At 37.1% G+C, this 10,477-nt stretch overlaps 1 protein-coding gene across 2 annotated transcripts in view; it reads left to right on the forward strand.

The window, feature by feature from the left end:
- Nucleotides 1-10,477, forward strand: part of Rtl4 (retrotransposon Gag like 4) — a 324,491-nt gene that overhangs the window by 302,728 nt on the left and 11,286 nt on the right. Inside the window, exon 3 of one of the 2 annotated variants that reach the window (XM_076918402.1) lies at nucleotides 3,576-3,656. The gene's annotated coding sequence lies outside the window, so the exon portion shown is untranslated. Of the gene's footprint in view, nucleotides 1-3,475; nucleotides 3,657-10,477 lie in introns of those variants that run through there. The other variant, XM_034486321.2, reaches the window with a different exon arrangement.

Here is a 10,477-nt window from a genome sequence, read left to right on the forward strand (position 1 = left end):
TCAATGACCGTTCCATTGTTGAGAGTGGAGTATTTGAAGTCTCTCACTATTATTGTGTGGGTTTCAATGTGTATTTTGAACTTTAGTAAAGTTCCTTTTATGAATGTGGGTGCCCTTGCATTTGGTGTATAGATGATCAGAACTGAGACTTTCTCTTGATGATTTTTTTTCCTTTGATGAATTTAAAGTGTCTTTCCCCATCTCGCTTGATAACTTTTGGTTGAAAGTCTATTTTATTGGATATTAGAATGGCAATTACAGCTTGCTTCTTGGGACCATTTGTTTGGGAGACTTTTTTCCAGCGTTTTACTCTGAGGTCATGACTGTCTTTGTCATTGAGGTGTGTTTATTGTATGCAGCAAAATGCTGGGTCCTGCTTACACGTTCAGTCTGTTAGCTTATGCCTTTTTATTGTAGAATTGAATACATTGGTACTGAGAGTTATTACAGTCAGATGATTGTTCCTGTTTTGTTTGTAATAGTAGCATTATGTGTATATGATTTTCTCCTTTTGGTTTTGTTGTGAGATGATTAATTGCCAGTTTTTCTTTGATGTAGGTACCCTCCTTATGTTGGAGTTTTCCTTCTAGAATCCTCTGTTTTGCTGGTTTTGTAGATAGATATTGTTTAAATTTAGTTTTGTCCTGGAATATTTTGTTTTCTCCATCTGTGATGATTAAAAGTTTTGCAGGATATAGTAGCCTGGGCTGGCATTTGTGTTGCCTTAGGATCTGCATAACCTCTGCCCAGGCTCTTCTGGCTTTTAGGTTCTCTATTTGGAAGTCTGGTGTAATTCTGATAGGTCTGCCTTTATATGTTACTTGGCTTTTTCCCTACAGCTTTTAATATTCTTTTTTTATATGCATTTAGTGTTTTGATTACTAGGTGAAAAGATTTTTCTTTTCTGGTCCAATCTATTTGGTGTTCTATAGGGTTCTTGTACATTTATGGTCATTTCTTTCTTTAGGTTGGGGAAGTTATCCTCTATGATTTTGTTGAAGACATTTTCTGGCCCTTTGACCTGGGAATCTTTGCTCTCTTCTATTCCTATTATTCTTTGGGTTTGGTCTTTTCATTGTGTCCTAGATTTTCTTGATGTTTTGTATTAGGAGTTTTTTACATTTTGTAATTTCTTTGACTCTTGTGTCAACATCATTTAAGGTATCTTCTTTGCCTGAGATTCTCTCTTCTATCACTTGTATTCTGATGTTGATGCTTGCACCTGTAGCTCCTGACTTCCTTCCTAGGTTTCCCATTTCCAGGGTTGCCTCCATTTGTGTTTTCTTTATTGTTTCTACTTCCACTTTTAGATCTTGAACCACTTTCTTCAATTTGTTCAACCATTTAATTGTGTTTTTCTGTATTTCTTTAAGGGGTTCATTTGTTTCCTCTTTAAAGGGCTTATGCCCTTTTTACCAGTGATTTCCTGTATTTCTTTCAATGAGTTATTTATATCACCCCTAAAGGACTCTATTATCTTTATGAGATAGGATTTTAGGTCAGCATTCTGCTTTTCAGGTGTCTTGGGGTATCCAGGGCTTGCTGTGGTAGAAGAACTGGGTTTCAATTGTTCCCAATTTCATTGAATTCTGTTTCTTATGTTCTTGCACTTACCTCTTGCCACCTGGTTATCTCTGGTGTTAACTGGCTTGGGTGTTTCTCCTGTGTCCCTTGGTTGCCACAAGTCTCCTGGGAGACCTGTTGCTTTGGCTGCAGTGGATCTCCTAGGAGGCCTTCAGACTGCAGGGTCTGTTGCTCTGGGTGCAGCAGATCTCCTGGGAGATCTTCAGACTGTGGGGTCTTCAGAGGAGCACACAAGCTGATGATCTGCCCTGGTGGAGGGCTCAGGCTGGAAGTGGGGTGGAATTCAAGCAGAAGGGATGGATCCTGGGTCTGCTGGGCTCCTTGGGGGTTCCCAGCTGTTGTTGCCCTGGGTACAGTAGATCTCCTCTGAGGCCTTCAGACTGTGGGGTTTTCAGGAAGGCAAACAAGCTGATGATCTGCCCTGCTGGAAGGCACAGGCCAGACTACATGAGTTTTTTCAATGGTAATTATCCCAATGTGCTACCGACTGTTCGAAGTTATTTAGCCTATCCAACTGAACCTTCCTCCCGCATGACTAGTCTTCTCAGCTTCTCATACCCACTGTTTTATTCCCTAGCTGGTAAGAGCAGCTTATTTAGCTTATGCATTGACATGTAATCTTTGAACATGAGTTACACTGTTGTAAATCTCTTAACATGTCTATTTTGTCATACCTTTGATTGTCCATTCCTGTTTACATGACCCACAGGTTCTTCTTGTCACATGTCTCTTTTTTCCCATCGTGTCTTTGGTATATTAATCACAGTTTGTTTTTCAAGTTTTAAATATTTTTTCATTCATGATTTTTTAAATGTTTTTACAAGTAATGGATATAAATATAAAATATTATTCTAGGTTTGTTTTTGTTGCTATAATGAAAATACTGTGACTAAAAGTAACCTAGAGTACAAATGATTTATTTTATCTCACAATTCCAGGTCCATCATAACAGGGAGATCACAGAAGGAACCTGAAGCAGCTAATCATGTCATGTCCATAGACAAAAGGAGAATTTTGTTTTTTATGTAGTTTTTTTTACTTATTCACTTTACATTCCACTCTCTGCTCCCTCCTTCTGGTCACCCACATACACAATCCTTCTTAACCTCCCCCCCCCTTCTCTTCTGTGTGGATAGAGGCCTCCCCTGAGTATCTCACCATCCTTGCACATCAAATCTCTGTGAGGCTAGGCACATCCTCCCCTACTGAAGCCAGACAATGCAGCCCAGGTAGAATATATTCCACACACTGGCCATAGCTCTAGGGATAGCCCCCTGTTTTAGTCAAGAGCAGAATTTTTATTTAGCTTAGGTTCTTGAGTGGGTCTGGTGCATTTCCATTGTCTTTCTGGATTTTTATTTTGGGTTGAACATTTATTCTGAAAGAGAAACAAAAGAAACTCAGACAAATAACCCTTTTGTAATGTAGTGATAAGGTATGAGGCAGATGAAGTAGTCCACAGTTTAGTAATTAGTCCTCAACCATTTGGTTAGCATGCACCTACGACAAGTGAATGTGACAAGTTCTTCTTACATTTTTGCTTACCCTTTATGTGGGATAGAATAGCTGGTAAGGGATGACCTTGCTTATCTCTCTTCCTTTACATCAAACATCAAACATCAGGGATGACTAAAATTTGATATTTACCTTTACTTACATAGAAGTCTGGAGAGGGCTGGTTTCTGTAAGTGCAGTAGCCAAGGGAGGTTAAGTGTTGATAAAAATCCAATGAATTAGGTTTTGATTAAATATTTTCTCCTCAGGGCATGCCTTGTTAAAAAAGAACAGCATGCTCTGCTGCTTTCATAATTGTTACTTTCTCCCTCCACATGCTGATAACACCAGAGGTTCCCCCCGCCCCCCGCTTTGATCTTCACTGTGAGAAACTAGAGGCGTTGGTGGAGCTCAAGTAACAAAAGGCTGGGAACGAAAGTCCTCATACCGAGTGTCCTAAATGTTGTTCACTCATACTTGTCCATTCTGACCCTTAGGGAACTTATGAACAGTAACTCAGTCCTTACTACCTCCACATTGGCTCTCGTTGAAGTATCATCTTGTGAATCTCTACTCTGGTAAGTTGGGAGTTCTCTCTGTCGGTCTGTCTGTCTACCTGCCTCTTTACCTTGGAGACTGAGATGTTTGCTCACACTGGACCAGTTCTGGTTTGTCAAGAGCAGCTCTGATTTTTTTTTTTCATTTTGTTTGGGTGTGTACTGGCTTTTGGGACAGAGCAGCAACATTTAAGCTTGTTGCATGACTATAAACCAGAAGTAAATCTTAGAATTTTAGAAATATATTTATTGCCTGGGAACTCTATCATTACCTCGAGTCACCTTATTTTTAAAGTGGTGGGGGGATATGAGCCAGTCTCCCTATTACCTCAGAATTATCCCTAATATTGCTAGGACTTGTGAATACCAGGATTGTTGGCTGTAACACCATGTTCAGATCCTTGGTTCCTTTCAGCATCACCTACACAATTATTAAGCTACCATATCGTCATCACCACTACTTAGCATCCCTCTAGACTCACAATCCTTTGCACATTTTGTAATCTTCAGAAATAACTGAGATTGAATGTCAGCTATGCATCCAGACATTTTCAAAGGGAGAAAAATTCAGTATTGATGAAGTGTCTGTGACTGCTGCAACTTTTGAATAGTTACTATTCTTCCCAAGAGTTTAATAAAATAGCATTCTGGTCTCCACTGTAAGAAAATGTAATTTCAAAGTAGCATGAAGGAAGTGATAGCTAACAGATCAGTGACTCCATGACGCATCACCAGTAATTGTCTTCCTTAGCATTTGAGCTCATTTTTGGTATGAGAAGGAGAGAGAGAAGGGAAGGGGGAAATTTCGAGGGTGACAGAAAGGAAGCAGAAGGAAAGCTTAGTGTACAGAGGAATCTAAGAAAATATATTGCCAATGAGTCAGGTGATTATATCTTAAGATCATGGAGGAGACATAAACAAAGTTTGAAAATGATTTCTGTAGTTTAAACATTCCCTAAAGATAATTCATTAGGTTATTATATCTAAATGCAGATTGTCTTGCTTCTTTTGTCTATTTAAAGAAGGCCTTTATCAGATGTTCATGTTCAAATATTTAATTATTTTGCATATTATTGTATTATAAACATTGTTCTAGAGGTTTCTTCTATTTAATGAACTTTATTCAATTTTCTCTTTATGAAAACTGGACATGTTTAATAATGAAATACAAAAGTGGAATAGAGTGAATTGGAAGAAGCATAAACATTTGAGGGAAAAAAATTTTCAGCCTATTCCTCACTATCAAAAGATCTGTTCTTGAAAGTGTAACCTCATCTTCTCAGCCAATGGGAGTTCAAGACTAAATCCTGTTACTTTAGAGAAATCACTAAGTCTCCTAAAATTGCCAGTTTCCTTGGGAACATAAAACATTATTTCTGAAACCAAATATAGTATGTTGTTCTATTTTATATTTGTATTTGTATAAATCAGTAGGGTATTTGGAATAGCCAGAAAATTTCTTGCCAACCCCTGATAATTAACTTTTTCTCCAGTTTTGAGAGGTGAGAGTATTCTGTTTCCATTGTGGGCATTCCTGTGCAAATTTCTGCTACTTTCAAAACCTAAACCTGACATAAAACCTCAGACCTGTAGTTTTGTAAAGCTTTTGGCCCTCTCTTTTGATCAGTTCAACACATAGCCATTTCCTCATGGCTCATACAAAGGCAGCACTAAACAAAGAAGCTTTCTGGTAGACGCAGGGTAGCTTATCAGCTGTGAAACACGGGGTTAGTATTTAGGACATTTGATCCCCATAGTGGATTTCTTCGACTTTGTCATCTATACAACATGGATAATCCATGTCTTTCACACATCAACTGTAGTATATAGAGATGGCCAACAATTTTCACAGAAAATCTTCAAAATTTACTAAGTCCAATCATACATATAAACTGCCTTAGTCACTATTTTATTGCTGTGAAGAGACAGTATGAATAAAGAAATTCTTTTAAAAGAAAGCATTTAGTTGGGGCTCACAGTTGTAGATGGTTAGTCCATCATCATGTGGGAAGTAGGCAAGTATGATGCTGGAGTAGTAGCTGAAAACTTTACATCCTAATCTGAAAGCGTATCCTAGTGCCACACCTCCTCTAAGAAGGCCACATCTTCTCCAACAAGGACATACTTCTAATCATTCCCAAACAGATCCAGTAACTGAGAACCAAAGATTCAAAAATATGAGCCTATGTGGGTGCCTTACTTAGGGTTTCATTGCTGTGAAGAGGCACCATGACCATGGCAACTCTTATAAAGGAAAACATTTAGTTGTCACAATATGTTAGCATGCAGGCATACATGGTGTTAGAGAAGGGCCTGCGAGTTCTACATATTGATCCGCAGACAAGAGAAGAAGACTGTGTGCCACAGTGGATATAGCTTGAGCATACATAGGAGGTTTCAAAGCCTAGCCCCACAGTGACACTTTTCTCCATCAAGGTCACACCTCCTAATTGTGCCACTCCCAATGGACCAAGAATTCAAACACATGAATATATGGGGCATATTCAAATCAACACAAGGGGCATTCTTAGTCAAACCACTGCAGACACCTTATTTCTTGTTGTTAAGCTTCTGCCTACTTTCCTATCTCTGCTAATCCACCTTAATATAACTTTGTTTTGTAGAAAAGTGTAAACAGCAACGAACTGGTATACAATGGACAGAGGGATGCAGATGATTGTTTTAATCTGTTTCCTGTTTCAATGATTAAATAGATGATCTGGGTATCTTTATCAAACAAAAGACCTTGCTTGAATTCTGATTCTGGTACATAAAGAAATCTGAACCTGATACCATTGTTCTGATGAGTACTTCTTTGGTTATGTCACATGGCAGAAAAACAGGGGGGGGAAATAAGGTCCTGTAGCTAACAGGTAACATATATTGGGGTCCTACGCTATAATAACTTAAACTTATAAAGCCAAATTTAATCCTGCTGAGATTCAACAAGATTTTGGGGAGTAGAATCCATGTAATTTTATGCTTATGCAGTAGAAATTGCATCACCTAGATCTCCTACTAGATTTTGTTCTTCATGATTCTACCACTTCACTCCCGAAACTCTAGAAACGGAGCTTCCAGCACATAAAATTTTTAGTGATCAATTATTCAAACCATAGACGAGAACAAGTAGGGAACTAAAGGAATTCTACAAATTAACAAATTATTTGCTCAATTCCACTGTGTTTATTGCCAGATAGTCGCTGGTCCAGCAGTCCAATATAATTTGTTATTTTGTGGAACTTCTAAATTAGAGTAACATGGGGTTGACTTTGAGCTTTGCCATTTCTTTACTATTAGGTCCCAGGAAAGTCAAGTAGCCTTTTAAAATTGCTTTTATCCTTATAAAATGATGATAAATGTGACTTTATTAGGTTGTTTTTAATAACTGAAATTCTAGATGTAGATGGAATAGGTTAGTCAGGTTCAAAATACATACACAATGGTAGTAATTGTAGTATTAAAGATTGTTATACATTGTCTTTTTTGGCATGCATACCTGCCAAGGATTAGGTCGTCACTAACATTATTGTTTAAGTAGAATGAGAGCCCATTTTATAACTTTATAGGTAAGGCCATGGGACTTCAGCAATTTGTTACCTGCTTGGTCATTATTTGGATTATTTATGCCTTTTTAATGTTTCACTCATCATTATGACTATAAGTTCATTGGACACTGTGATCCCGGAGCTGAAAGAGTTCCTTAAGTTTCAACAAATAGATATAATTGAAAATATTATTAAGTAGTTGTAATGTTAACCATCTAGTTCATCACTGTTTGTTCTCATGTGAGGGTCTACTTTGCTATAGCACATCACACAGTATGAAATCTTAGTGGCAATGCATCTGGTGGGATGTTCTACTTGTAAAAATAGAAAACCTGGGAGTGAAGAGAGGCATGTCATGCTGTTTCATAGCAACCTACACTTGAGGGAAAGTAATGTGATCCCACAAAAGCCTTTTAATTTTTTTCCAAGGAAGTGTGCCTGAACTCTTCATTTCTTTACACACTAACTACACTAATTAAAAGTTCTAGCCTCTTGACATCACTATATTGAGAATCAAACCTCAAGCATATGAACCTCAGTGAGATAAACAGTAGCACCAAAAAAAAAAAAAAAATCAAGGCAGTTATGGGATAATGCAATCTACTACTAGTGAACTTTAACACAATTAATTCTGGATAAATCTATGATTATATTGAACTCAGAACCATGAAAGTAAACCTATCAGCTCCCCATTTCTCTCTTTTAGGGCCTCATCAATGGGTCTTGACTCAGAGTTGTTGTTTCTTAGGCAAAGTGAATAGAGCACAGGGCTTTGTGGACACTATGTATCCTCTACCACTGAGGCAAACAAGGAAATCCCTAACAGTTCATTATGTATGTATTAGTAATGGAAACTGAACCTTGGCATCATGCCTCTTAAGCACATAATCTACCACTCAGTTACATTCTATCCAAGACAATGGTTCTTAGGTGGTTACAAACACACACACACACACACACACACACACACACACACAATACACACACACACACACACACACACACGTATGGGAAACTGAAATATAATTTTGCAGTGAGAATATTTTATATTTATTGTGAAGGCCATGGTTGATTTTTTAGTATTCCTTTTTTCCTCTTCAGTGATGACCATGGCTGAATAAGTCATTAAAGGTCACTTCTACCACTGTTGAATATAGACTCTATAGTGCTTATAATAGGGCATGTCAGAAATTCTTCAGAGCCAGTAAGACTCCACCAGGATTCCATGATATTTGTCATCTCTGGGGAATAATCTATAAGAAGTAAACCTTTTGTTTTGAGGTGACACAAAGGCTAGATAATTTTTCATTTTGTCACTTTCAAATGTTAGTTCTTGCAGAAAGTATATTTGTAGATGAAAATGACTGATTAAACTTTGTATACCAATTACCAGTAATGACACCAATTATTTTAAAAACTGTAAAACAACTTTAAAATAAAATGAGTCAGTTGGAGAAAGAAAATGGAAGGTAGAAGAACACAAGTGTTCTACATATCCAATAATGACTGTATTTGAGGGCACCTAGAACAGTACATCTGTACTCTGAATTTACTCTAACCTGTTTGAATACAGCTGGTGCTGTAAACATCCCGAAGGATACTGATTCTATGTTTTGGTTTTTGAGTAGTGTAGATTTATCTCTAGAACTAAATGAACTTACATACTTTTGCCTAGTTGTTTCTTGAATTACTGTTTTTCGATGAAAATAAGAGATCATGTGGCTTAGACTATGTCACTCTGGAATGATTTTCAAACTCCCTGAAGACTGAATCTCTGAGGTCTAGTGACATGCTACAACCAGTTTCCTTTACAGTGACACATCCTCACAGAAGTTAGAATGACTTGACAGTCTGACAGATACTTAAAGTATGAAGTTGACTTAAAGATATATCACTCCCGATGGGTCTATTTAAAAAAAAAGCTGTCAGTTGAAGTAAGCACTATTCTAAGAACATACAGTACCATATCAGGGCTAGAGGGTGTTAGCTAGAAAAAAGCATTGGCAGATGGACAATTTTTGATAGGCCTTTGTAAATGTGAAAAGCAAGCTGAGAAGGAGTTTGGAAGTCCTCATCTGTTGCCCTTCTTTGAAATACATATTTAGAAGCTCTTTGTCTTTCTTCCAGTCTTCCATGATTACCTCGTTAGGCTAGCTCATAATCTACATGCTATGTCAGAGGGGAGTGGAGACAGGCATAGAATCTAGACAAAAATATCTTACTGTTGTTTTGCCTGTAAGTCCATCACCAGAACTTCTTGCTTGGGTAATATACTATAACTCTACAAAAGGGAATGTCTCAATTTATGCTAGGAAGAATCATTTTTCCAACCATTTGTGGTCCAAAAACAGTGGGGATTGGATGTCAACCAAAAGACAGAAAAAAGTTCAAAGAATATTAAAGACCAGAAATTGTATTTAGATATTTTTTTGCTTCATAATCCCATAGAAATATTTGGAGACATTCATGCAACTCTCATTTAATGCATGGCTGTGCTTCTAAATACTACCATCTGTAGTAACTGAAAACTCTGTTCTTAGCAAAGATGTGCACAATAGTATTGCATAGTTCTCTATGGCAGAAGGTCCATCTTGTAAGAATTCCAAACCTATTTCTTTGTTTTATGCATACTATTAATGTTTATTGTTCACAGAAGTAGAGTCAGTTGTGGTGGTGTTAAACAGATACATGCATTTGCCAAAACCCATTAACTAAAGCCAGGTATGGTCATAAAGATCTTTAACTCAAGCTCTCTGGAGTCAAAAGCAGGTGGATCTTTGTAGCTTCAAGGTCAACCTGGTCAACACAGTGAATTCCATGCCAGTTAGGGCTATATAGTTAGACCTTGTCTCCAAAACAAAAGCATTAACTGTGCATTTTAAGTAACTTCATTTTATTTTGGTAAATTATACATCCAATAAAATTTTAATCCAACATTATACATAGTAAATTAGATATTATTGGAAATATAATTTATTAAAAGTAAGAAAAAAGAAAACATTTATATACCTTTTCTCTAGTCTGGAGTTCTAAGTTGGCATTTTGAATCTGTTATAATGAAAGATCATAAGTCTAGTGACATTGTTTTCTCACACTGTGAATATTGCGAATATCACACAGTGGGGAATATTGAGAAGGGAGCTGTTTTCTTGCTACCTAGAAAGTGTCATTCTCTGCAATCTCTATACATAGAATGTCACCTATTATTGATCTTTCTAACAATGTTCTTCATTTACTTTTATTTTTGGTCCAGGAATTTTCACTAAGTTTGAGATGCATTTTATTGTTGATTAT

Source organism: Arvicanthis niloticus, chromosome X, assembly GCF_011762505.2.
Source record: "Arvicanthis niloticus isolate mArvNil1 chromosome X, mArvNil1.pat.X, whole genome shotgun sequence".
Classification (NCBI taxonomy): Eukaryota; Metazoa; Chordata; class Mammalia; order Rodentia; family Muridae; genus Arvicanthis; species Arvicanthis niloticus.